Here is a 25523-nt window from a genome sequence, read left to right on the forward strand (position 1 = left end):
GCAGCGCGTACTCTAAGTACGCCCCGCGTAACGCAACCCCCTCAGACCCCTATAAATAGCATGCGAGGGTGCCGGCCAAAATTGCTAATTTCCTTCCTTTCTCGCGCCGAAGCTCTGCGTTTCAACCCTCGGAATCATCCCAAAGGCCCGGATTTCATATCCAAGGTGGGAAGAAAGTTTTACACTCCCGAGACTCCCGAGATTTCCCGAGAATCTCGAGAGATCCGCTTTCTCGAGTAGAAGTTATGCTCGGTTTTCGTCACGCATTCTTCAATCAATCAGGTGAGTTCATACCCCTATAATCCACACTTTTAAATGTTTTATGAATATTTTTATATGCTTTTAAGGGGGGGAATACAAGTAAAACACACGATGATTATCGTATGTTATATAAAGTTTCGTTTTATACTTTTTATCAACGGAATCATATGTGATTTATAATCATTATAAAGAAACTTTTGTGTGCAAAATGCATCACGATAATATCATATCTTTCGGAAACTGAAAAGTGTTGTTATTTATATATAAATCAAACACTCCGCTTATACTGTATGTATATGTGTCCACCTTTGGTACTACAAACATACGATTATTTTAGTACTACAAACATACGATTATTTTGGTACGAAAAACATCAATATTTTGGGATACTCCTTGTTAATAAATCAATCATATGTGATTTATAACTAGTATACAAATAGATTCACTACAAGTTCAACAGTTTCACTAAACATATTACTTTAAATGACTTTCTTAAACGTTTTTACATGATTAAAGCTTGTTATCAAACTGTCTTACATACTGTAAGCTTCCTTTCAAAATCGGTTACAAAGGTGTTTTCAAACAATGGTTTTACGTGTACTTAAACTGTCTTATCAAACAAAATACTTTCAATCATTTTATAAACTGACATCAAGTCACAAACCTTTATTAGACTTTTCAACGGTTTTACAAAACTTCTTTATACTTTTATATTATAAATTGCATGCCTCTATATGTATAGTTATATAAGAAATGTTTAAAAGACTTAGAAAGGCTATCCACCCTATTTCCTTTTCGCGCCTTGAGATGTGGTCTGGTGGGATATTCGGTATTCGTCCGAAAGTCGTTTAAATATTAGTTATATATCATGTATACATATATGGTCATAAATGTTCCCTCAGTAATTTAGTTCCGATACAAATAGATATCAATGGTGTATAAACCTACTTGGTCACTCATCAATTACATTCTAGTAAACTATTATAGGAATAGTTTAGAGTAAACAAAACATTTTCACTACTACAAGAAATTACACCAGAGTCAGTTCATTCATGAGTCCAGACTACATGTTATATGAAGGAATACTCTTACTTGAATACTTATACATGAATACTTATACATGAATACTTTTACATAGACATTATATGGCAATTTAATATTACATGTTATATGTCTAGATATGGTTATATTGTTCGCCTTTCTATCTTTACCTTGTGATTCAATCACATCATCGACGAGGTAGACTGGGACTTTATCTCCTAGTACCACATCATACTTTGAGGGACTAACCATTCCGACAACCACTGCTAGCTACAGAGGTAAATGAACAATCTACGGATGTTCTAGGTTGATACCATCGTGGGTATACATAAGGGACTAACTATTCCTACACCCGGCTGTTAGCAACAGAGGTAAATGAGCAGTCTACGGATGTTCTAAGTTGATACCATTTCAGGTATACTTAAGGGGCTAGTAATAAGAGTTAAACAAGGAAAAACCGTCACATTTTCAAGAGATACGTACTGTCAAAACAGTCAGGTCTAGGTAAAAGACTACTTTCAAAACATTCGAGTCCTGGTAGAAGACTACTTTTATACTAGTAGGAAATATGGGATTTTCTAGAGCTTTTCATCCTTATACTAAATGTTTCATCATTCATTTACCAGTCTTTCATATCAACTAATCAAAGTAATGATATTAAATACTTATGAACTCACCAGCTTAAATGCTGATCTACCCTTTCAAAATAACTTGTATTCTTAGGTTACAAATAAACAGGTGTCGATACAAGGTTTAGAGAAGATGGAGCACTCAAGACTCGTCTTTTATTTTGATAAGTTATTATCATATCTTGTACAATGAAAGAAAACACTTGTAATTAAAATTTTACTATTGATGCAATGGATGATGTTGTTGCTTGTTTACTACTTTACAATTGTTGTGATGCATACATGACGTCCTCCGCCCCAGAACGTTTCCACCGTTCGTGGTTTTGGGGTGTGACAGATTGGTATCAGAGCTTTGTTTATAGTGAATTGAGTATATCAACCCATAAAAGATATACTAACTATAAATACAATGGGATTAAAAATACTCTGATTTAGAGTATATACTTTAAATAATAAGATATTTAAGTAAGTATACGTGTTGCATTCATACTAAAATCAGTGTCACTAGGACAGTACAAAAGAATTACGATTGTTGGGCAACACAAGTGGGCTTAGAGACATATGGTCAAAACTGGGAAGATATAGCCTGATCGCCTATATTATCCGAGGGTTGACTAGCATGTGCCTAAGTTTAAGTGTGTAGTCGCAACAATGCTAAAATATTACCAACCCTACCACAATGAGAACAATAGAACATAACATAAAAATTAAAATACTATAGGAGTATTTGGTGTTACTATAAGTACTTTATACTTGAGAATTAAAACGGGATCCTCATTACTAAGTTGATAGTTGCTAAATGGATACACTAAGGCTACATGTAATTAGGATGTTATAGACTTAGAATCAGTGGTAATTTTGCCTTACCCCTATTCTATGTGAATTTGGAAATAAGGTCACTTATTCGAAGGTCTATCCTGTTTAGATTACACATAGCTGGTATGCACTTCACAAATAGTGATGTAACTAATGAGGGTTTTCTAAATAATTATCTAGATAGTTCGTCTAATAATTATCCACTTACCCTAAATTCTCGCATAGAAATCACAGTTGGACTCCATACCCTTGACAACCAGTATCTTTCAAATAAAGTTATAGTTGGTTGGCTTGGAGAAGAACCATAGAACGATCATCCTATCCCCTTGGATGATCACCGTGATGAAGGCTTTTCTTACGATGCTAATTCCGAACTAGAGGTTGAGAACCTACCCCGAGCAACTTCCTTTCCAATTCCTAACCCTCGTCCGTCTCTTCATGGCCCGACGCCTGATTCGGTGGAATGCTTGGGAACATGGAGCCAATAACAAGATCAGCCCATGCCAGTTATTGGCAACCGAAACTTTTACGACCTGAGAAATGGGGGCTCAGCAGGTAGAACCTTGCCAATCATGGGCCGCAGAGTGGCCCAAAATGAGATTCAAGGCAGGTCAGCCCAACATCAGGTTGCCGAAGTTGTCACCGATGCGAGAATGCATACCCTCCACACCATTCATCTAGAAGATGCTCACGAGAGATCAGAGAGAAACCATGAAACCCTACTGCAAGCATTGACTGAATCACGAGCCGAAGTCATAGGGCTCCGAGTACACCAGATGGTGTGCGAAAGACACCTACTTGACATGGAACGTCAATTAGTTGGACTAAAAATTCACCCGAGGAATTACCGTCGCCAGTAGTAGACGCTTTACTTTATTTCCCTTATAAAAAGAGAAATCGTATTTTCTGTCTATGCCTGATGTCGCATTTTCTATGAAATTATCTGGTACCGTAACTACTTTAGTTAGGTCTTTATGCTGTCAGGAACTACCTCCTGTGGATATGATGTAAAACCTTTACAAGGTCATTTCCCTGAACCTTTACGCCGTAAATATCCAAGATACTGACAGCCGGCTAACTTTTGTGTCATTTCCTTCATTCAAGTACTCTTATCATACTCTCATTGGAGTCTATCTGAAACCTGCTTTAGTTAAGTCATTGGACCATAGCAAGTTAAATACGGAAACATTTCCAAGTCTCTTTCAGTGGTTGGATTTTGTTATTCACCAACCCACGATACCTCAACTTGTACAACAAACGTCTTGAGAACATTCTACGAACTTACCTCTATTCATTACTAGGACTGCATCATAGGGATGTAGGTCAAACCTTCGCGAACATACTTTCATTCTGTACTAGGACTGCATCATAGAGATGTAGGTCAAACTTTCGAGAACATCGTCGTACTCTTAACATGAACAATCTAAGTACATCAGGGTCAACCCTTTATACACACACTTCCATCCAGCACTAGGACTGCATCATAGGGATGTAGGTCAATCCTTCAAGAACATACTTCTATTATTTACATGAACGATCGAAGTACGTCTAGGTTCAACCATACTCGCTCATAAATTCATTTTCTTTTCATATAACATAATCATGTCTCCGAAGAAAAACGATCAACCCATCTACCAAACACCAACTCTTCAGATTGATGCAGCTACCTTTCAAGCTGCAGTCTCGGCTGCCGTGTCAGCTGTTCTGACCCTCCTCAACGCTAACAACGCGAATGTTAGCGGGATCGTTAACAATAATTCCAATCCAAGTAACAGTCAAGTACCTCAACAAGAAACAAACTACCACGACACCCCGAATCCCAAGCCCAAGAATAGAAAATGAAAGTTCTGGGCTAAGTCTAAAGGAAAATCACCCCAAGGGATGAGCAAAAGACGACAACATGTGGCAACCTTCGCAGCCACGACATCTGTACATCCTACTACCATCTCTTCTGGTATCCCAATTATCCCTACACCAGCTAGGCAGTATGCCGGAAACACTACCAGAATGCAATAAGTGCGGCTTCCATCATCTAGGTAGTTGTCGTCCGTTACATTGCTTTAAATGCAACAAGAACGGACATACTACAAATTGCTGCTGGACTCGGATCCCACACATTACTTCAACCACCAATGTCGAAATCTCTCGAATATGCCATCTATGTGGCGTAATAGGACACTTCAAGAGGGACTGTCCAACAGAGGAGAATGATGGTGAATCTGGAGGAGTGTGACCTCATTATGGAAAGAGACAACGAAGGACCCTACTATAGTATAGGGTCACTTCCAACCGTCAGTAATATCTATGTTTTTATAAACCAACTAGAACTAGTGCAACTAGAGTCTTACCTTTTGCGAGATCCTGTCTGTATAGGAATTCTCGTCCTGCGTATACTTGTCTTTTGTAGTATATCATATTCGCAGCAATAGTCTTGTGGTAAGTCTAAAGTACCGAAACTCTGTTGATGTTTGCACAGTTGTTTTGTCTGTAAACATCTTTTGTTCAAATCTAATGTCTTTAAGTTTCCTTATGATTACGACATTATCATACTACTTGATTCAATTCTATCCTCACAAAAGCAGCTTCATACGTACATCTATTCCTCCAAAATCGTATTTCTAGCAAAACCGTTATTCCGGAACAACAAAGTACTCGTTCATAGAGCACCTCATGTTTCTCATCCTCCCCAAGGAGAAACTTAGCAAACCGCCCGAAGTACCACTCGTTCAATACGTCAAGTTCAATCCAAAGACCCATACGGTTGATCTATTGTTGAAGAATGTATACATAGGGGTAGTATATAATCAAGGTTCTACAAGTTTAGAATTGATGATTCCACTCTAACTTCTTTTCCTCGTTGGGATGTGAGCTTAAAGAAGAATCATTTATTCGACTACCTTTTCAATCTTAATTATATACGACTCGTATACGCGAAACTAAAATTGATGAACCAGGTATGAGTTCTAAGATGAACTTCAAGATGGAGACTACTTAAGAAGACTACGAGTGATCATGCTGCCATGCGAGTAAGCTTAGAAGCCCAATGCGTGCCCTTTCTGTCGATTGGGATAAGAAAGTCAGATAGAACAAAAGTACCTACCATTTTTCCTTAAGTCATGAGCAATCATACTTTAGTTTAGATCTTCACGTCACCTAATCAACCACAAGGTTTTGACTTCATAATCAGTATGAATTGGTTTTGTTCTTATACAAGAGGAAAGGTCACTACCTATACCTCAAGACAACTTAAGACACAGGGAGTTAACTATACAACACATGATCTTGAGTCAGGAGCAATGATAATCGCTCTGAAGATCTGGAGGCACTACTTCTAGGGTACAAGGTGTACTAATTTCACAGTCCACAAAACATCCAACATACATTCGACCAAGAAGAGTTATAACACTAGTAAGGCAAACGAAAGAAACAAAGTCGTTCCCCGATAGTGAAATGTTCACTGGAAGGCCATGCGAGGATTTGAATTCACTTAGGAACAGAAAGATCAAATTAAACTTCAATCCGTAGCGTAGTATCAATTCTGCTTAAACTCTAATTTCGGGACGAAATTCCCTCTAACAGGGGGATGATGTGACAACTCGATATTTCGAGGCAATATAATGGAACGCAAGTCAAATTTAGGTCAAAATTTAACTTTCCAAAAATCTTTTTTGGGTTAAATAAAGTAGTAGGAATCGTGTCAAGGTTTTCATACATATAAAGAACCCTAAAATCCGAGTTATAACGAAGAAGGTATGGCCAATCGAAGATTCTCGGCAAAACCGGCAATACTGATAAATGTAAAACGCAAAGTTTCAATACAATAGTTTTTGGCCTTAGGTATCTAAATGAAAGTTTTAGACATCATCAAATCGTAAACGTACATAAAAAGAACGCCCAAATCTGACTTCGTATGAGGAAGTGGTGATTTTTCTAAGTTACAAATATAGCAGTAGACAGCTAAAAACTCGAAATAGAGATCGAGAGACTTTTAGCCGACACAATCTAAATAAGAATCGAAGGGCTCAACAATACTAGCGCAACGGTAAAAAGTCTGACGATAACGGACGTCGGATGAAGAAGTTATGGAACTTTAACGGACTTTTCCTGTCCCGACCTATTAAAAATATAATATTAAAAATAAAATCAAAACTAGCCGACGGAGTCTAAACGAAAGTTGTAGATCGTAGTCTCACCTTCGCGTGGATATAAAGAACGTCGAAAACGGAGTTCGTATGAGAAAGATATGAATTTTTGAAGTTTGTTAATTAATTTAAATATAAATTAAATTAAATCCCGGTATTATCCGAAGGAGGAGTCACCGGTCCGATCCCTCGTACGCCCAGCGTATCGTCGTACGCCCAGCGTACTCGGATGCTAGGCTCCGGTTCGTCCACGTCGCTCCAATGTTTCGACCGAGGATGCGCTCATGCATGACGCATGAGTACGCAGCGCGTACTCTAAGTACGCCCCGCGTAACGCAACCCCCTCAGACCCTTATAAATAGCATGCGAGGGTGCCGGCCAAAATTGCTAATTTCCTTCCTTTCTCGCGCCGAAGCTCTGCGTTTCAACCCTCGGAATCATCCCAAAGGCCCGGCTTTCATATCCAAGGTGGGAAGAAAGTTTTACACTCCCGAGACTCCCGAGATTTCCCGAGAATCTCGAGAGATCCGCTTTCTCGAGTAGAAGTTATGCTCGGTTTTCGTCACGCATTCTTCAATCAATCAGGTGAGTTCATACCCCTATAATCCACACTTTTAAATGTTTTATGAATATTTTTATATGCTTTTAAGGGGGGGAATACAAGTAAAACACACGATGATTATCGTATGTTATATAAAGTTTCGTTTTATACTTTTTATCAACGGAATCATATGTGATTTATAATCATTATAAAGAAACTTTTGTGTGCAAAATGCATCACGATAATATCATATCTTTCGGAAACTGAAAAGTGTTGTTATTTATATATAAATCAAACACTCCGCTTATACTGTATGTATATGTGTCCACCTTTGGTACTACAAACATACGATTATTTTAGTACTACAAACATACGATTATTTTGGTACGAAAAACATCAATATTTTGGGATACTCCTTGTTAATAAATCAATCATATGTGATTTATAACTAGTATACAAATAGATTCACTACAAGTTCAACAGTTTCACTAAACATATTACTTTAAATGACTTTCTTAAACGTTTTTACATGATTAAAGCTTGTTATCAAACTGTCTTACATACTGTAAGCTTCCTTTCAAAATCGGTTACAAAGGTGTTTTCAAACAATGGTTTTACGTGTACTTAAACTGTCTTATCAAACAAAATACTTTCAATCATTTTATAAACTGACATCAAGTCACAAACCTTTATTAGACTTTTCAACGGTTTTACAAAACTTCTTTATGCTTTTATATTATCAATTGCATGCCTCTATATGTATAGTTATATAAGAAATGTTTAAAAGACTTAGAAAGGCTATCCACCCTATTTCCTTTTCGCGCCTTGAGATGTGGTCTGGTGGGATATTCGGTATTCGTCCGAAAGTCGTTTAAATATTAGTTATATATCATGTATACATATATGGTCATAAATGTTCCCTCAGTAATTTAGTTCCGATACAAATAGATATCAATGGTGTATAAACCTACTTGGTCACTCATCAATTACATTCTAGTAAACTATTATAGGAATAGTTTAGAGTAAACAAAACATTTTCACTACTACAAGAAATTACACCAGAGTCAGTTCATTCATGAGTCCAGACTACATGTTATATGAAGGAATACTCTTACTTGAATACTTATACATGAATACTTATACATGAATACTTTTACATAGACATTATATGGCAATTTAATATTACATGTTATATGTCTAGATATGGTTATATTGTTCGCCTTTCTAACTTTAACTTGTGATTCAATCACATCATCGACGAGGTAGACTGGGACTTTATCTCCTAGTACCACATCATACTTTGAGGGACTAACCATTCCGACAACCACTGCTAGCTACAGAGGTAAATGAACAATCTACGGATGTTCTAGGTTGATACCATCGTGGGTATACATAAGGGACTAACTATTCCTACACCCGGCTGTTAGCAACAGAGGTAAATGAGCAGTCTACGGATGTTCTAAGTTGATACCATTTCAGGTATACTTAAGGGGCTACTAATAAGAGTTAAACAAGGAAAAACCGTCACATTTTCAAGAGATACGTACTGTCAAAACAGTCAGGTCTAGGTAAAAGACTACTTTCAAAACATTCGAGTCCTGGTAGAAGACTACTTTTATACTAGTAGGAAATATGGGATTTTCTAGAGCTTTTCATACTTATACTAAATGTTTCATCATTAATTTACCGGTCTTTCATATCAACTAATCAAAGTAATGACATTAAATACTTATGAACTCACCAGCTTAAATGCTGATCTACTCTTTCAAAATAACTTGTATTCTCAGGTTACAAATAAACAGGTGTCGATACAAGGTTTAGAGAAGATGGAGCACTCAAGACTCGTCTTTTATTTTGATAAGTTATTATCATATCTTGTACAATGAAAGAAAACACTTGTAATTAAAATTTTACTATTGATGCAATGGATGATGTTGTTGCTTGTTTAGTACTTTACAATTGTTGTGATGCATACATGACGTCCTCCGCCCCATAACGTTTCCGCCGTTCGTGGTTTTGGGGTGTGACAAGTTTGTTTACCGATTTCCGATTTATTTGACAAAGAACTTCATTGAACACATCAACTTAGTTCTGACCGGGCCCGGTACATAGGTCAAAACAAAATCATCAAGGGGCCCAGATATCAGCTTCTAATCCAAGAAGGAACAGATAAACTTCGACTCATATGTTTGTTCTACCACTCATTGAATTACACACAAGAGCACGATTTATAACATCGAGTTACCAATGCATTTTTCGTACAATCAATGCATAACCAACTTGTAAGTAACAAATCATATCTCTAGGTTTAAAGACTTATATGATATTACCGTCTCACGATCACTTGAGATAGAATTCCATGAAGTGATTCCAGTGAGCGTGGGTTGAGTCCAATGCTCAGAACTTATGAGCACTCATGATTGCTGTAGCCTTGTCCAAGACCTCTACAACCAAACATGACAGTCTTGATTCATACCTACTTCCGACATATGACCGACTGTGGAGGTTTGAATAATATGTTATACCAAACAAAAATTATTCTGGAAGTCAAAACATGCAAAAGAAATATAGTAAATGATCGACAAGAGATAGCAACACTTTACTCATAAATAAAACACTTTTATTCATCATCAGATGTCAATTACACTTTACAAATTTCAAGGTTATCTAACTACTAAATCTAATATCATCCTTTAGCCCTATGCTCCGAGCATGCTGGAGATGCTTAACCCAAGTCAGTCCCTTCGTGAGGGGATCTGCCGGATTCTCATCTGATGATACCCTCTTTGCCATGAGGAGTCCTTGTTCGATCCGATGTCTGATGAAATGGTATTTTCTGTCGATGTGTCTGGATCTCCCGTGATCCCTTGGTTCCTTGGCTAAGGCAACAGCACTTTCACTATCACAGAAAATTTCCATTGGCTCTTTAATAGCTGGTACAACTCCAAGGTCTCCAATGAAGTTCCTCAGCCATAACGCCTCCTTTGCTGCCTCGCTAGCTGCAATATACTCTGATTCACAAGTAGAATCTGCCACTGTCTCTTGCTTGGAACTCTTCCAAGAAATTGCTCCTCCATTTAGGGTAAAGACCCAGCCCGACTGAGAGCAGAAGTTATCCCTATCAGTCTGGAAGCTAGCATCACTATACCCTACAACTCTCAAGTCATCACTCCCACCGAGGGTAAGGACCCAGTCCTTAGTCCTTCGTAGGTACTTGAGAATATTCTTTACCGCAGTCCAGTGTGCCTTGCCAGGGTTCCCCTGAAACCTGCTAACCATGCTCAGGGAAAAAGCTACATCAGGTCGAGTACACGTCATAGCATACATGATCGATCCTACAGCCGAAGCATAAGGTACTCGACTCATTTGTGCTATCTCAGCCTCAGTGCTAGGGCTTTGTGTCTTACTCAGTTTGGCATTACTCTGGATGGGCAACTCTCCTTTCTTGGAGTCTTGCATTCTGAATCTCTTCAGCACCTTCTCCAAGTAGGTATTTTGACTAAGTCCAACTAGTCTTTTACTCCGATCTCTCAAGATCCTTATCCCCAAAATATAGGCAGCTTCACCAAGGTCCTTCATAGCGAAACACTTTCCAAGCCAGGACTTTACTTCCTGCAGGGTTGGAATGTCGTTTCCTATGAGTAGTATGTCATCCACATACAATACCAAAAAGCTAACTATACTCCCACTAGCCTTGACATACACACAGGATTCATCTTCACTCCTAGAAAAGCCAAATTCCTTGACCTTTTCATCAAAGCAAAGATTCCATCTGCGAGGTGCTTGCTTTAACCCATAAATGGACTTCTCAAGCTTACACACTCTATTAGGGTACTCGTTGCTGACAAAACCCTCTGGCTGACTCATGTAAACATCTTCAGCCAACTTTCCATTAAGAAAAGCGGTTTTGACATCCATTTGCCAAATTTCATAGTCATGAAATGCGGCTATGGCTAACAGAACCCGAATAGACTTAATCTTGGCTACCGGAGAAAAGGTCTCATCATAATCCACTCCAGGAATTTGAGAGAAGCCCTTTGCAACCAGTCTAGCCTTATAAGTGTGTACTTTACCATCCATGTCGGTCTTCTTCTTGAAGACCCATTTGCACCCTATAGTCTTTCGACCTGGTACATTCTCAACCAAGTTCCAAACTTGATTGTCATACATGGATTGTATCTCGCTATCCATAGCCACTTTCCATTTAGCAGACTCGGGGCCTGCCATGGCTTCCTCGTAGCTGTTAGGGTCATCTTGACTTACTAGTGTCCCATCACTAATAAGTGTCTCACCTTCTGCAGTAATATGAAATCCATAGTAATGCTCAGGTGCACTCCTAACTCTCGTGGAACGCCTCAGAGGTACAGATTCGTCAATTGGCTCAACAGGAGTTTCCTCCTCAAGTTGAGGGCTAGAGTTTGAAGTTCCTTCACCACTTGACTCTTGAATTTCTTCAAGATCAACTTGCCTCCCACTGTCTCCTTGGCTTATAAACTCTCTTTCTCGAAAGACTCCTCTTCTTGCTACAAAGACCACATTGTCACTAGGTCTGTAGAAAAGGTAACCAAAGGATTGTTGTGGGTAGCCGATGAAAATACACCTCTCGCTTCGAGGTTCGAGCTTATCATGAGTCTCGCGTCTCACGAAAGCCTCGCAACCCCAAATCTTGATGTGGTCTAGTTTAGGTACTTTACCAGTCCACATCTCGTGAGGAGTTTTGGCAACTTTCTTTGTAGGGACTAGATTAAGGATATGGGCGGCAGTCTCTAAGGCATACCCCCAGAATGAGATTGGTAGCGAAGCTCGATTCATCATGGAACGAACCATGTCCAACAAGGTTCGATTACGCCTCTCAGCCACACCATTCAACTGTGGTGTCCTGGGAGGTGTCAATTGTGAGACAATCCCACATTCCCTTTGATAATCGAGGAACTCTGAACTAAGATACTCACCGCCCCGATCGGATCGAAGCATCTTAATGTTCCTGCCCAATTGATTCTCGACTTCCTGTTTAAATTCCTTAAACTTCTCGAAAGTCTCTGACTTATGCTTGATTAAGTAGACATATCCATATCTACTGTAATCATCAGTAAAAGTCAAATAATAACGATTAGCATCCCTTGTGGCATGTTTGAATGGTCCACACACATCCGTGTGTATAAGGTCCAACAAGCATTCACCCCTTTCACACGAGCCTGTGAAGGGTGACTTTGTCATTTTTCCAAGTAAGCATGATTCGCAACTATCATTTGACTTTAGGTCAAACGACTCCAAGACTCCATCCTTTTCGAGTTGGCCTATGCGTTTCTTGCTTATATGTCCAAGATGACAATGCCATAATGATGCTTTATCCAAGTTATTATTATTAGTAGAATAAATACACAAAACATTATTTCCTAAGTTATCTACAACAGATACAGCTTCATACACACCATCACAAGGTAATGCTTTAAAATAAAGAACATTATTAAAGAAAGCATTAATCGAACCAACTTCATTATCAAACGAAAAGGTGAAACCTTGTTTGTACAATGCATGAAAGGAAATAATATTTCTTGCCATTTCTGGCGAATAACAACATTTATTCAAATCTAAATTTAACCCACTACTTAGCGATAAAGTATAAACTCCAATCTTGGTGACAGGTGTAACTTTCCTATTCCCCATGATTAAGTTTATTCTTCCTTGCTCCACATCCTCACTTCTTCCTAGTCCCTGCAAGTCACAACAAATATGAATACCACAACCGGTATCAAGGACCCAAGATTTCGAATGGGGTGAGTTATTAGAAATGATAGTGTAAATACCTGCATGGTTGGGTTTGACTTTCCCATCCTTCACATCCTGCTGGTACTTTGGGCAGTTCCGCTTCCAATGAGCTTTTTCATGGCAATAGAAGCATTCAGCCTCTTTTGGGTCAGAAGAAGGAGTAATGAAACCTTTCTTGGTTCCACTTGAAGAAGATCCATCAAGGGTCTGAGCCTTGGTACCCTTCGAAGATCTCTTTCTCTTCCTCCCTCGACTTTGCCCGATTGCCAAAACCGGAGTTGAGTTTGGAGTAGGAGTGATAGCAACCGACTTCCCCTTAAGACCTGTTTCTGCGGTCTTGAGAAGTCCCTGAAGTTTGCTGAGGGTGACCTCTTCCTTGTTCATGTGATATGTCATGCGGAATTGATCATAGCACGATGGTAAGGAGTGCAAAATGATATCTATTGCAAGCTCCTCAGGGAAGTTCACATTAAGCTTCAGCAAACGATCCACATACCTTTGCATTTTCTGCATGTGGCTCGTGACGGAATCTCCGTCCTTCATCATAGTTGTTATCATGGAGCAGATGACTTCGTACCTCTCTTGACGTGCACTTTGATGGTATCTTTCCATCAAATCTTGGTGCATTTCATAAGGGTAGAAATCCTCATAAGACTTTTGGAGTTCAGCTGTCATTGTGGCCAACATGATGCAAGCCACCTTGGTTGCATCTCTTTCATGAGTATGAAAGTCAGCGATCTCCTGGGGAGTTGCAGTGGACTCATCAATTTCCTTAAGCTCCTTGTCAAGGACATATTCTTTGTCGTCGTAGCGGGTAATCATCCTGATGTTTCTGATCCATTTATTGAAGTTGGATCCATCAAAGGTGACTTTCTCACACAAACTCATAAGAGTAAAGGAGCCATTAGGATTCGAGCCAGAAGCATTATTTGAAGACATCTGAAAGAGAAGAACAAGTTTAGTATAGATTTAAGAGAGTCCTTAATAAAACACCCAAATGTAATATTAAGGCTAGGATCCAATCACAATATAATATAACTTAGAAGAGGTATGCCGTAATCTAAGCTATACTATATTTGAAAGGTAGGTGAATGACGATTCACCAATTTCCACCACGAAAACCGAAATATTAGATATTAGGTTTTATTGGATTTTTAGAAATTCCTAGATTCTTTGAGATTCAATGAACTTTTCAAAGGCATGTTTCAATCTCGAGAGTGCCCTCCAAGTTTTGTGACTGGGATACCGAGGATCACAAAACGAGGTGTGAAGTAACCATGCAAATCACTTGGTACCCTTAAAGTTTATCACTCAATCGATGTGCCGGTAAACCACACACGCTCCACCGATACTATAATAAACCTTAAGTCACCCTTTACCTACCTTGTTAAGTCCAAGTTAGTGTGCCGGTTAACCACACACGCTCCACCAACGACTTAGACAAAGTGTAAAGTGTAATTTCATGGATTAGCACCTTATTCACATTTTCCTAAAGTAACTAAGATTGGGAATTTAATAAACATTTAGTTACTTTATTATATTCATCATACTTTGAATGAGAATTTATAAGTCCTTATCTTACCCGTTCGGCTAACGACCCTCCACCAGTCAAGCAAGCGGTGGGTGAGAGTAGACACCCATTAAGTCACCATTTTATAGGCAACAACCTTATACCCACCTTATAGACCGGCTTCGTGAATGAGGCGTACTAGCGGTAAGACGACTTTATTCTTATACATATATATATATATATATATATATATATATATATATAATTATTAAATCATCATAATATAAGTATAAGGGTTGAATTTTAACTTTTAAAATTCTAGGGGTTGGAACTTAAAGTTTTAACTTAACTTTTCTTGCTCCAAAACTTGAGGGCAAGTTTTGTAACTTTCAAAACTTTTCATTTCTTGTAACTTATGAGTTTAATAGAGTAATAAAATGAAGACTCTTCATTTTTCTAACTCTTGTGTTTGTTTTAATGGTTTTAATTCAAGTGTGACTCTTGGTTTTCCATAACTTGAGGACAAGTTATGGACTCCATTAAAACACATTATGATCAAGAATTAATCTACCACATAGGTTACAAATAATTCCTATGATCATCTAAAACATCATAAGAACAAGAACATGAATATGAACACAATCAAAAATTACATTTAAAACTTTGTAATTTTTGATAACTAGTTGTTGTAAATGAATTAGCAAAGACATTACACCACCAAAAACAAGTTTTCAATTACCAAAACAGTTTAGGGTAATGTTTCTAATTCATTTCCAGCAACTAAATCGAAATTCTGTAATCAGTCGACCCTACTCGCCGAGTGCATGAACTCACTCGCCGAGTTGGTTGAAGATACTCATGAACTCGATGAGTCCCCCCTATAGACTCGACGAGTCCATTCGCAGACAGCAAGATTTTCGATTCTTTTTCAACTTTTAAGCACAAATAAGAGCAAACAAGCCTAGGCTCTGATACCACTGATGGGTTTTGAGCATTCTAACACTTCCTAAGTGTACATGCAACCCTAATAACCTTGGATCTATGTTTGTCTAATTATCATGCAAAGTTGAATTCCAAGGTTATATTCCTATCTAGCATACATGGGGAACAATTTTATCTTAAAGTATAGATAGAATAACTTACCTTGTTGTTGTTTGTGTTCCTTGAAACCTTGTGAGCCTAGCACCCCAAGTGTGATGCCTCAAATGCTTCACACAACACCAAATGCTCTTGGAAGAACTTATGAGAGAACACACACTTCTCAAAATCGGCCAAGCCCTCTTGTTTCTTAGTGTAGCCGATTTTGGTGGAGAACATGTTACTTATATAGTGTTGACACATCTAGGGTTAAACCCTAATGTGTCATGACTCTTCATTTCCATGACCCATGGGTTTGTAACTCCCATGGAGCATCCAATGGGTGGAACCCAACTTGATAATCCATGGAGCCTCTTAGCCCACTATACAAGATATGGATGATTTACATAATCAACCCATATATTTAATTAGTTATCTTTTGATCACATAATTAATTCTAAATTAATTCTTGATCAAACTAATCAAGTAATATTATTAATATATTAGAACTTATAATATATTAATAATCTCCAAGTGTTATTTCTCTCATTTAGTCTATCCAATTGCACGGTGCCATGCAACCCAAATGGACCATACCGGGTCGGGTCAAGTACATACCAGAAATAGTTATGGACTTAGACACCTTATCCAACACTAACCACCTCCTCTGCCGCATATTTAGGTTAGGCTGATCCATCAAGTACTTCAAGCTCTTATGGTCCGTGTATATCATACAACGAACCCCATACAAGTAGTGTTGCCAAATCATGAGAGCGAACACCACTGCCCCCAACTCTAAATCATGTGTGGGATATCTCGTCTCATGAGGCTTCAACTGCCTCGATGCATTTGCTATCACATGTCCCTTCTGCATCAGCACCGCTCCCAGCCCTAAAATCGATGCATCACAGAATACCACAAAATCTTCCGTCCCTTCCGGAAGAGCTAATACCGAAGCTTCGCACAACCTTTAGCGAAGCGTCTCAAAGGAGGTCTGCTGCTCGGGACCCCATAAAAAAGTAACACCCTTCCGGGTCAATCTGGTGAGTGGCACTGCAATCTTGGAGAAATCCTTGATAAACCTCAGATAGTACCCTGCCAACCCAAGGAAGCTCCTAATCTCAGAGGGTGACTTTGGCACCTCCCATCTCATCACCGCATCAACCTTGGCCGGATCGACCAATATCCCTTTCTGATTAACGAGGTGCCCCAGAAACTGGACCTCCCGTAACCAGAAATCGCACTTGGAAAACTTTGCATAAAGTTTCTCCGATCTCAAAACTCCAAGAACTTCCCTCAAATGCTCCTCATGCTGCTCCCTAGATCTCGAATATACCAGAATTTCATCGATAAACACAATCACCGACCGATCCAACATCGGCCTGCATACCCTGTTCATGAGGTCCATGAACACCGCCGGGGCATTGGTGAGCCCAAAAGGCATCACCACAAACTCATAATGCCCATAACGCGTCCTGAATGCTGTCTTCTGGACGTCCTCGACCCGCACTCTCACCTGATGATAGCCCGACCTCAAATCGATCTTGGAGAACCAAGATGCTCCCTGTAACTGATCGAATAAATCGTCGATCCTCGACAACGGGTAACAGTTCTTGACCGTCAGCTTATTCAATTCTCGGTAATCAATACACGTTCGATGCGAGCCGTCCTTCTTCTTCACAAACAGAATGGGTGCTCACCACGGCGAGCTACTCGGCCGAATAAATCCCTTCCCCAGCAGCTCCTGAAGCTGCGAGGATAACTCTTGCATCTCTGGAGGTGCAAGACGATAAGGCACCTTCACGATAGGCGCGGATCCCGGAACCAAATCGATACTGAACTCCACTTGCCTCACGGGAGGCACACCCGGTAATTCTTCGAGAAAAACATCTGGAAACTCACGCACCACCGGAACTTCATCCACTGAACTCGGTCTCTCGGAGATCACTCGCGTATCCATCACATACGCCACAAAACCCTTACAGCCCTGCTGTAAACACTGCCTCGCCCTAGCGGCCGAACAAAAGGCTGATCCAGAACGTGTACCCTCGCCGTATACCGAAAGAACTCCCCCACTAGGATCTCGTATGGTGACCAGCTGACGCTCGCAGTCGATAACCGCGCCGAATCGGCTCAACCAGTCCATGCCCACTATGACACAGACATCACCTATCGCAATAGGAACCAGATCGATCGGAAACTCAACCCCAAAAATCTCTAACACACATCCCCGGAGGACCTCCGTGGCACAAATCACTCTGTCGGCAGCTATGGAAACCCGCAGAGGCCGACTCAATGCCTCACGACTAACACTGATATGCTGACTAAAGGCCAAAGATACAAAAGACCAACTCGCACCCGAGTTAAATAACACTAAAGCAGGCACAGAGTTCACAAGGAAGGTACCTATGCATAACATAATATAAGCATAATATCTCAACACCAAAAATAAATATTTAGAAGGAAACGTACCAGCCACAACATCGGGTGCAGCGCGGACCTCTTCCGCAGTCAGCTGAAAGGCTCTCCCTCGAGCTCTCGGTGCCTCGGCCTTCACGGGCCGACTCTCTGTAGCTCTGATGGCGGCGGGAGCAGATCCCTGAGATGCTCCACACAGCAGCGGACACTCCGCCTTCCGGTGTCCGGTCTGGTTGCAGTGAAAACACACTGCAAACCCCTTGGGGCAGTCCTTGGCCATATGCCCCTCCTTGCCACATTTGTAGCAAGATCCTGCTCGACAGACTCCATCGTGACCCTTGCCACACTTCCCGCAAGTGCGGCCCTTCTGGCTCCCGGGTTTGGGATCAGCGGGCTTGGCCTGCTTGGCTGCCGGCTAGAGCTGCACCGGCCGCCGATCCCTCCCCAGAGACTCCGCCTCCTCCCTGGCCTGAGTCTCAAGCTCAATCTCCCTCTTCCGGGCATTTGCCTGAAGCTCAACAAATGTCCGTACGAGGAGTTCGCGGCAAACTCCCGAATATCCCGTCTTAAAATACTCAGGTAGCGGCTCATACGTGCCTGCTCAGTGGACACGTGCTCAGGGCAGAACATCGCCCTCTCATGAAACATCCTCGTGATCGCTGTAACTGACTCAGTACCCTGCTTGAGGGTCAGAAACTCCTGTGCCAAACGCTCCCTCTCCACCTGGGGAACGTACTCATCTCGGAACATGGTAGTGAACCTCTCCCAGGTCACTGCCGAAAGCTCAGCAGGCGTGAAATGCGCCGTCACAAACTTCCACCAGTCCTTCGCTCCCAAGCGAAGCTGGTTCAGCGCGAACCGAACCTTCAGATGCTCAGGGGATGAGCAAGTGAAGAAGCACCCCTCCATATCAGATATCTACCTCATAGCTGCCACCGGATCCTGTGTACCATCAAACTTTGGTGGTTTGGTGTTGCTGAACTCCCGAAACAGTGACACATCACCTCCCTGGGGTCTCGCCGCAGCGATCGTTGCGGTAGCCGCTGCAACAGCAGCCTCAGAAAGAGCGGCATAACGCTCGTCAAATGTCTCAATCAGTGCGGTCTTAATAGACCTGAACATCTCTGGTATCTCAACTCTGATGACCGCAGCCACCTCCTCATGAATGATCTGTTGAATCTCCTCATCACTAGTTCCGACACCCTCTGGCATATGACGTGTCCTCACCATGATCAACCTCTGAAATACAACATGCGATAAATTAGAATTCACTCGAACATTCTTACACTCGACAATCCTGTTGGATAAGGTGTCTAAGTCCATAACTTATTTGGTATATACTTGACCCGACCGGCATGGTCCATTTGGGTTGCATCTCATCCAAACTATTATGGATAATTTTATGAGAGTTATACACATATGTTTATTAATATATTATGAGTTATAATATATTAATATGAAGTTATGTTATTTAATTAGTTTTAGCCTTAAATTAATTATGAATTAATTTAGAGATTAAAAGGAATACTAATTAAATTATGGGCTATTTGTTTTATATAGTGTGGGCTAATACTCATTTGTTAATGGGATAGGCTTATGTGGAAGTCCATGGATGATCCATGGAGCTTTTAACCCATGGATCCTTGGAAAAGGAAAAGACATGGGTTATTAGGGTTTCACCCTAACCATGCACACTATATAAGCATGCTTATGGAGCATGAAATGGAGCCTAAGAGAAAACTAGTGAACTAGTGTGTGTGTGCATGTGTGTGGCCGATTTTATACAAGGTGTATACTCTCTCAAAGTTTTCCAAGAGTTTGTGGTGTTTGTGATTCCATTTGAGGCATTCACACTATTGGTGCTTGGCCCTCAAACTCCTTAGAACCAAACTCAACAAAAGGTATGTAATCTCTTCTAACTCTTTTATGTTGAAATGTTCCCCATGCCATGTTAGATAGGTTATAAACCTTGGAAAATTATTATTTTGCATGTATTTAGACAAACATAGATCCAAGGTTTATTAGGGTTGCATGCACACTTAGGAAGTGTTAGATTGCTCAAAACCCAACAAATCCACCCCTCCTTGATTCTTGGTATCCCAAGATTCTTATTTGGACTGTGTACTGCCCCGGTGCTTTCAGTAGTACGGGCCCAATAATACTATCCACACCGTCCTAGTACACACCCCAAACCTTCCTCTTCGGATCCCAATTCCCAAGTACTCTATCATGCGTAGACCACTCTCTAATAGATCTCTCATAAACCCCTTGCTGCTACCTACTCACTCTCCGCATCTCATAGCAGCTCACCCCTCCCTAGGCTAAGGCATCACAAATCAGGCCACTCTAGTCCTATTAGCAATACCTAGCCTACTCTAGCATGCAGATACATCATATCAATATTAATATCTCGTAATATAAAGGTATTTTGGGAATTCACCCTTCGGGCGCTGACTGATCGTACACACGTTTCTTCCTGGAATTTGTTTCTTTTTCAAGAAATTTTTTTACTCTTAGAAAAGTTAGGTTTTCTTTTGAAAATATCTTTCCATTTCCTCAGTTTGAGTTTAAATACTCCTGAAGGTGTACCCGAATCCCTCAAACCAAGGCTCTGATACCAAATTGTAACACCGTAAATTTCAAAACAATTTTTTTCAATTTTCTTATAAACATAATTCGATTAATATTCATCAAACAACCATATTAATTATCCAATATAGGTTAATACAAAATCCCAAGATCACAATGTAAAAACTCCGAGTGTGTGTGTACGGATCAAGCCGGCGCCTTCCCGCGGTCATCACTAGTACCTGAAACAACAACATCAAACACTGTAAGCACAAGGCTTAGTGAGTTCCCCAAAATACCACAAATAACACATATTAGCCACTCGAGGCTATAACTCTGTGGGTCCGTGCACCCAAACTCTGTGAACCCTCAGGTTCTAGCTTTGATAAACATGCACTACATAAATCACATAGAAATAATGCAGTACAACACATAACATACATAGCATACATATACTCTATCACATAACTCTGGTTACCTACTCAAGGTAATATAGTATAGTGAGAAGACTCACCTCGCGTATCTCGATATCTCACGAATCCTGGAAATCCCTCGTGCTCGATCCTCCGAGCTCTAATTCTCCTATAACATTATATGTTTCTAATTAACACTTTATATCTCTAAGGTTGACTATCCATAAGAAGTCAACACAGGTCAACTCTGGTCAACGGTCAACTCTGACCGGACTCGGCGAGTACCATGGCGACTTGGCGAGTCTAGACGTTTTCACCAACCCTCCGAAATCCCCTTACTACACGTCGAGTATCCCCCCTTTACTCGACGAGTTTCACCTGAATGAATCGCGGGGCCACCCCAACTCAACTCGCCGAGTCTCAAGGACGACTCGGCGAGTCCAAGTTTGACTCAGTCCACTCGTCATCCCTCTCCAACTCACCCTGACTCACTGAGTCTACCCATGACTCGATTTGGACCACTCGCAGAGCAGTCCCAAGGCAATCTTCAAACTACTCGCCGAGTCGGATGAACAGACTCGGCGAGTCCATGCCATGCAACCACTCCAACTTGCTTCTAAGGTCAGATCTGCTTCCAAAAACTATAGATTTGGCCTCCCTCGACTGATTCATCAGGTAAAGCTCCTATCTTGGTGCTCATAACACACCCTATAGCTCATAAATGGAGTTTTTGACCTAAGGCATGAGGATTCCAATCCAAAGCCTCCATTGATCCCCAAAAAGCTTGGGTAAAAGGACACTCTGGACCTCTAAGGGTCCAGATCTATGGTCCCAACCTCATAAGGGACCAAGAGAACACTAAATCTTGCCATAAAAGGGTTCAACAAACCCTAAATCTAGATAAACAACAACAAACAAGAAGGTAACTCGGATTTATTACCACAAAAGTGATGCTCTGGACTCCAAACCCACAGAAGTGGCTCCTCTTGCTTTCCCTTGGCTAGCTCTTCTCCTTCCTTGCAACAATGGCACCTCCAAGGTCAATAATGGCCTCCTACTTAGCTCCAAATGCTCACACTCGATTAGGGTTTCACTCAAGGGGCTGGTGAGCACAAATGACGGCCATTAGGCCCTTTAAATAAGTCTCAAACCCGAGAAATTAGGGTTTCATTACACAGAGCTGACTCGCCGAGTCCATATCATGGACTCGTCGAGTCCAGGCGCGATCCCGCGTCCAGATCCGCGTCCCTACTCGGTGAGTCTGAGCTCCAACTCGCCGAGTCCCCTCTCAAATCAACAAAATATAATAAACAAGATACCTGATAAAATCCGGCTGTTACAACTTTTTTGGCCGTAAAAATGGGGAGGTCACAGATTTGATGGATAAAATGCGGAAAATATAAGCGAACACAATTATGAAGATATGTCAAATGATCAATCGATTTATTCATGAACAAGAGGAATAAATTACACTTTCAGAATAAACTAAAGAATCTAACTCTACATAAGATGATTTGATGAATAAAATGCAGGAATTAAGAACGAACACAATTATGAAGATATGTCGAATGATCAATCAATTTATTCATTAACATTAGGAATAAATTACACTTTCAGAATAAACTAAAGAATCTAACTCTACATAAGAAACCTCATTATGTTTGGCGGATACATTTTGCCTCACTCTTAACCTTAATTATGAATAATACGTGACAATATATAGGGAATAAGACAAGTTTTGGGCTTTTAACCTACACTTCATCAAGGGGCATATTGCCATAATCCATGGAGTACTTTGAACCCTACATTCTCCCCCCTCAAAGCGTGGAATGGATGACAAAGCTTCAACTTCCAAAACAAGCATCTAACAAATAAGAAAAAATCTCGCGATGAGGAATATCAAAGCGATCCATGAATCTTGATTCTTCAATTGACTTCACAAAGGAGTTCTAGGATATATAAACCAAGCACTGAAGTAATGTTTTTAAACTTCTTTTTCTAATGTAATCCCAAAGATCTTCAAGAAAGCCAAACCCGCCATAAAAACCCATTTCATAATTAAGAAACAAAATCACTTCTTGTCTTTGAAGAACTCCCCCTCCAAGTCACAATGATCTTCGAATAAGATAATGATATAAGCCACCAAAAAAATATCATGTAACAACCTAAATTTAAGATTCGTAACGCCACTTAATCGAGAAAATACTAGAAATCAGAGAAATATCAAGGCTTTAGATGAGCTCGTTGAAGAACTACTTCTATATAGGCTACTATTGTAAAATCTTTAGATGAGCTTGATGAAGAACTTCTTCTGTAAAGATACCTTCATAATACTACCACAAGTTTCATAAAAAAATCTTCAAATTTGAAAAGTGACAATCCAATTTCGAATGACCATATCAAATTCTCCCCTATTCATAAAAAAAACGTGATTATAAACCTTCAAATGGTCATGAGAATGATCTTGAATGGATAAACAAATACTATGCTCCCCCGCGGCAAAATGAAATAAACATTGAAGTTTAAAATCCGAAAAAGTCAAACAAATTTGACGTTATCGCGAAAAACGACTTTCTAAACCACCAAGACTTGTTGAAATCCAAATATTCTGTTCATGGAAAAATATGCGCATTAAAAATCCAAATTTATTCACCACCCGTTAATTTTGTAAACATTTTCAACAATTGGGCAGAAACTGTCACTTTGCTGAAAGACAAGGACTGAAAAAGTAATTCTGCATCATTTTCTCTTTAATTTGTAACCAATTCTAAATTTGAATCAAATTTGCCAAGCTGCAAAAATAACAGGGACCAAAAGTTAAACTTTAACATTTTTTTCCGTATTTAATTAAATACGAACGAACAGCAATAACAACTCAAATCTACTCGAAATGTAAAGATCGATTCGGTGATCAAACTAAGATTTCAAACTCCGAACATCCCTTTGTTTCCGAGCATAGTTTTGCAATTCTGATTCCGAGTCCAAACTACACGATTAATCATTCGCTCCGAGCACACAGTTGCGAATCCGAGTCCCGTCTAATTTCCGATTGCGAGCCGACTGGAACTTCGTTTCCGAGCCCAATAGAAATACCGACTGCGAGATAGTTTGCTCCGAGTCAATAATTTATGTGCGAATCAAAGGCAATCCCCGAATCCAAGCATTCCAGACGCCGAACAATCGGTTTCGAACGTTCGTGGGAAAATAAGTCCGAGCCCAAATTATCAAGCTCCGATTCAGAGATGCACTTGGCGATTGCGAACAGGTACAACCTTTTCAATTTGACTGAATTTCAAAACTGATATCAAGAACATATATTGTTTTTGATTCCGAGTGTTAATTCTGAAACACCGAATACTTCCACATCGATCACATCATCCCGATTTCAAATGGTTTTGAATTTTGACTTTTCGAGTTTGACCATTCAAATCGAGATACAATGTTGTTCATCCGTTCATCATCAGTTCATCATAAGACTTTAAGATTTGCATTCAACAAACACCCATTCGCCACTTCCAAAAATCGAATTCATTCACAGATAAATCATAACCAAATCATCAAACAATTTCAAGTTCAACACTAGTTAATCAAATCGATCTTGGGAATATGATTGTGAAAATCGACAAAGAATACGATCTTGAAAAAAAAAACCGATTGATGAATATATGATTGCAAACAATGAACTCAGATAATTAATAAATAATCATCGATTTTGATGGAGATAGACATTGAGAAATCGACAAAATGAATGAATGAAGTATAAAGCAAGTGACATACGCACGTTCTAGAGACAAAAAGAAAACAAGTAGGGCTAAACATGATGGATCATGAACAGTAAAGAACCAAATTAATGGGCTAAATCAAGGAAAATCGATCTGGAAGCAATGAAATAATATTGGATTAAACAATTGATTTGATCCACCAATGAATACGAATGAAATACGATATGGATTAAAAATACGCAGATAAATAGTAGAAGAAAACCATAGATCTTCATGAACAATGGCTTGAACAAAATTTTGTTTCCAAAGCGTCAAAACACAAAAAATCTTCAATAATTTGTGCAGAAAATCATCAAAATCTTCAATAATTTGTGCAGAAAATCATCAAATCAAGAACCGATACTTCAAAAATCAATATATCTTCAAAGACCCACTATGCTACCAATTTTTAGAATAACTTAAGAGTTGATCGAAAGATTCAACACAGAAAAATAAATTAAACAAGAAGCAATAATAAAACAGGTGTCGAATGATTAATAATAAGTGTCTAAGAAGAGCTCGATGAAGAATTTCTATTGTAAAGACAAGGTAGGGAATCACAAGACGATTAACCCTA

Source organism: Lactuca saligna, chromosome 4, assembly GCF_052625555.1.
Source record: "Lactuca saligna cultivar CGN05327 chromosome 4, ASM5262555v1, whole genome shotgun sequence".
Taxonomy (NCBI): Eukaryota; Viridiplantae; Streptophyta; class Magnoliopsida; order Asterales; family Asteraceae; genus Lactuca; species Lactuca saligna.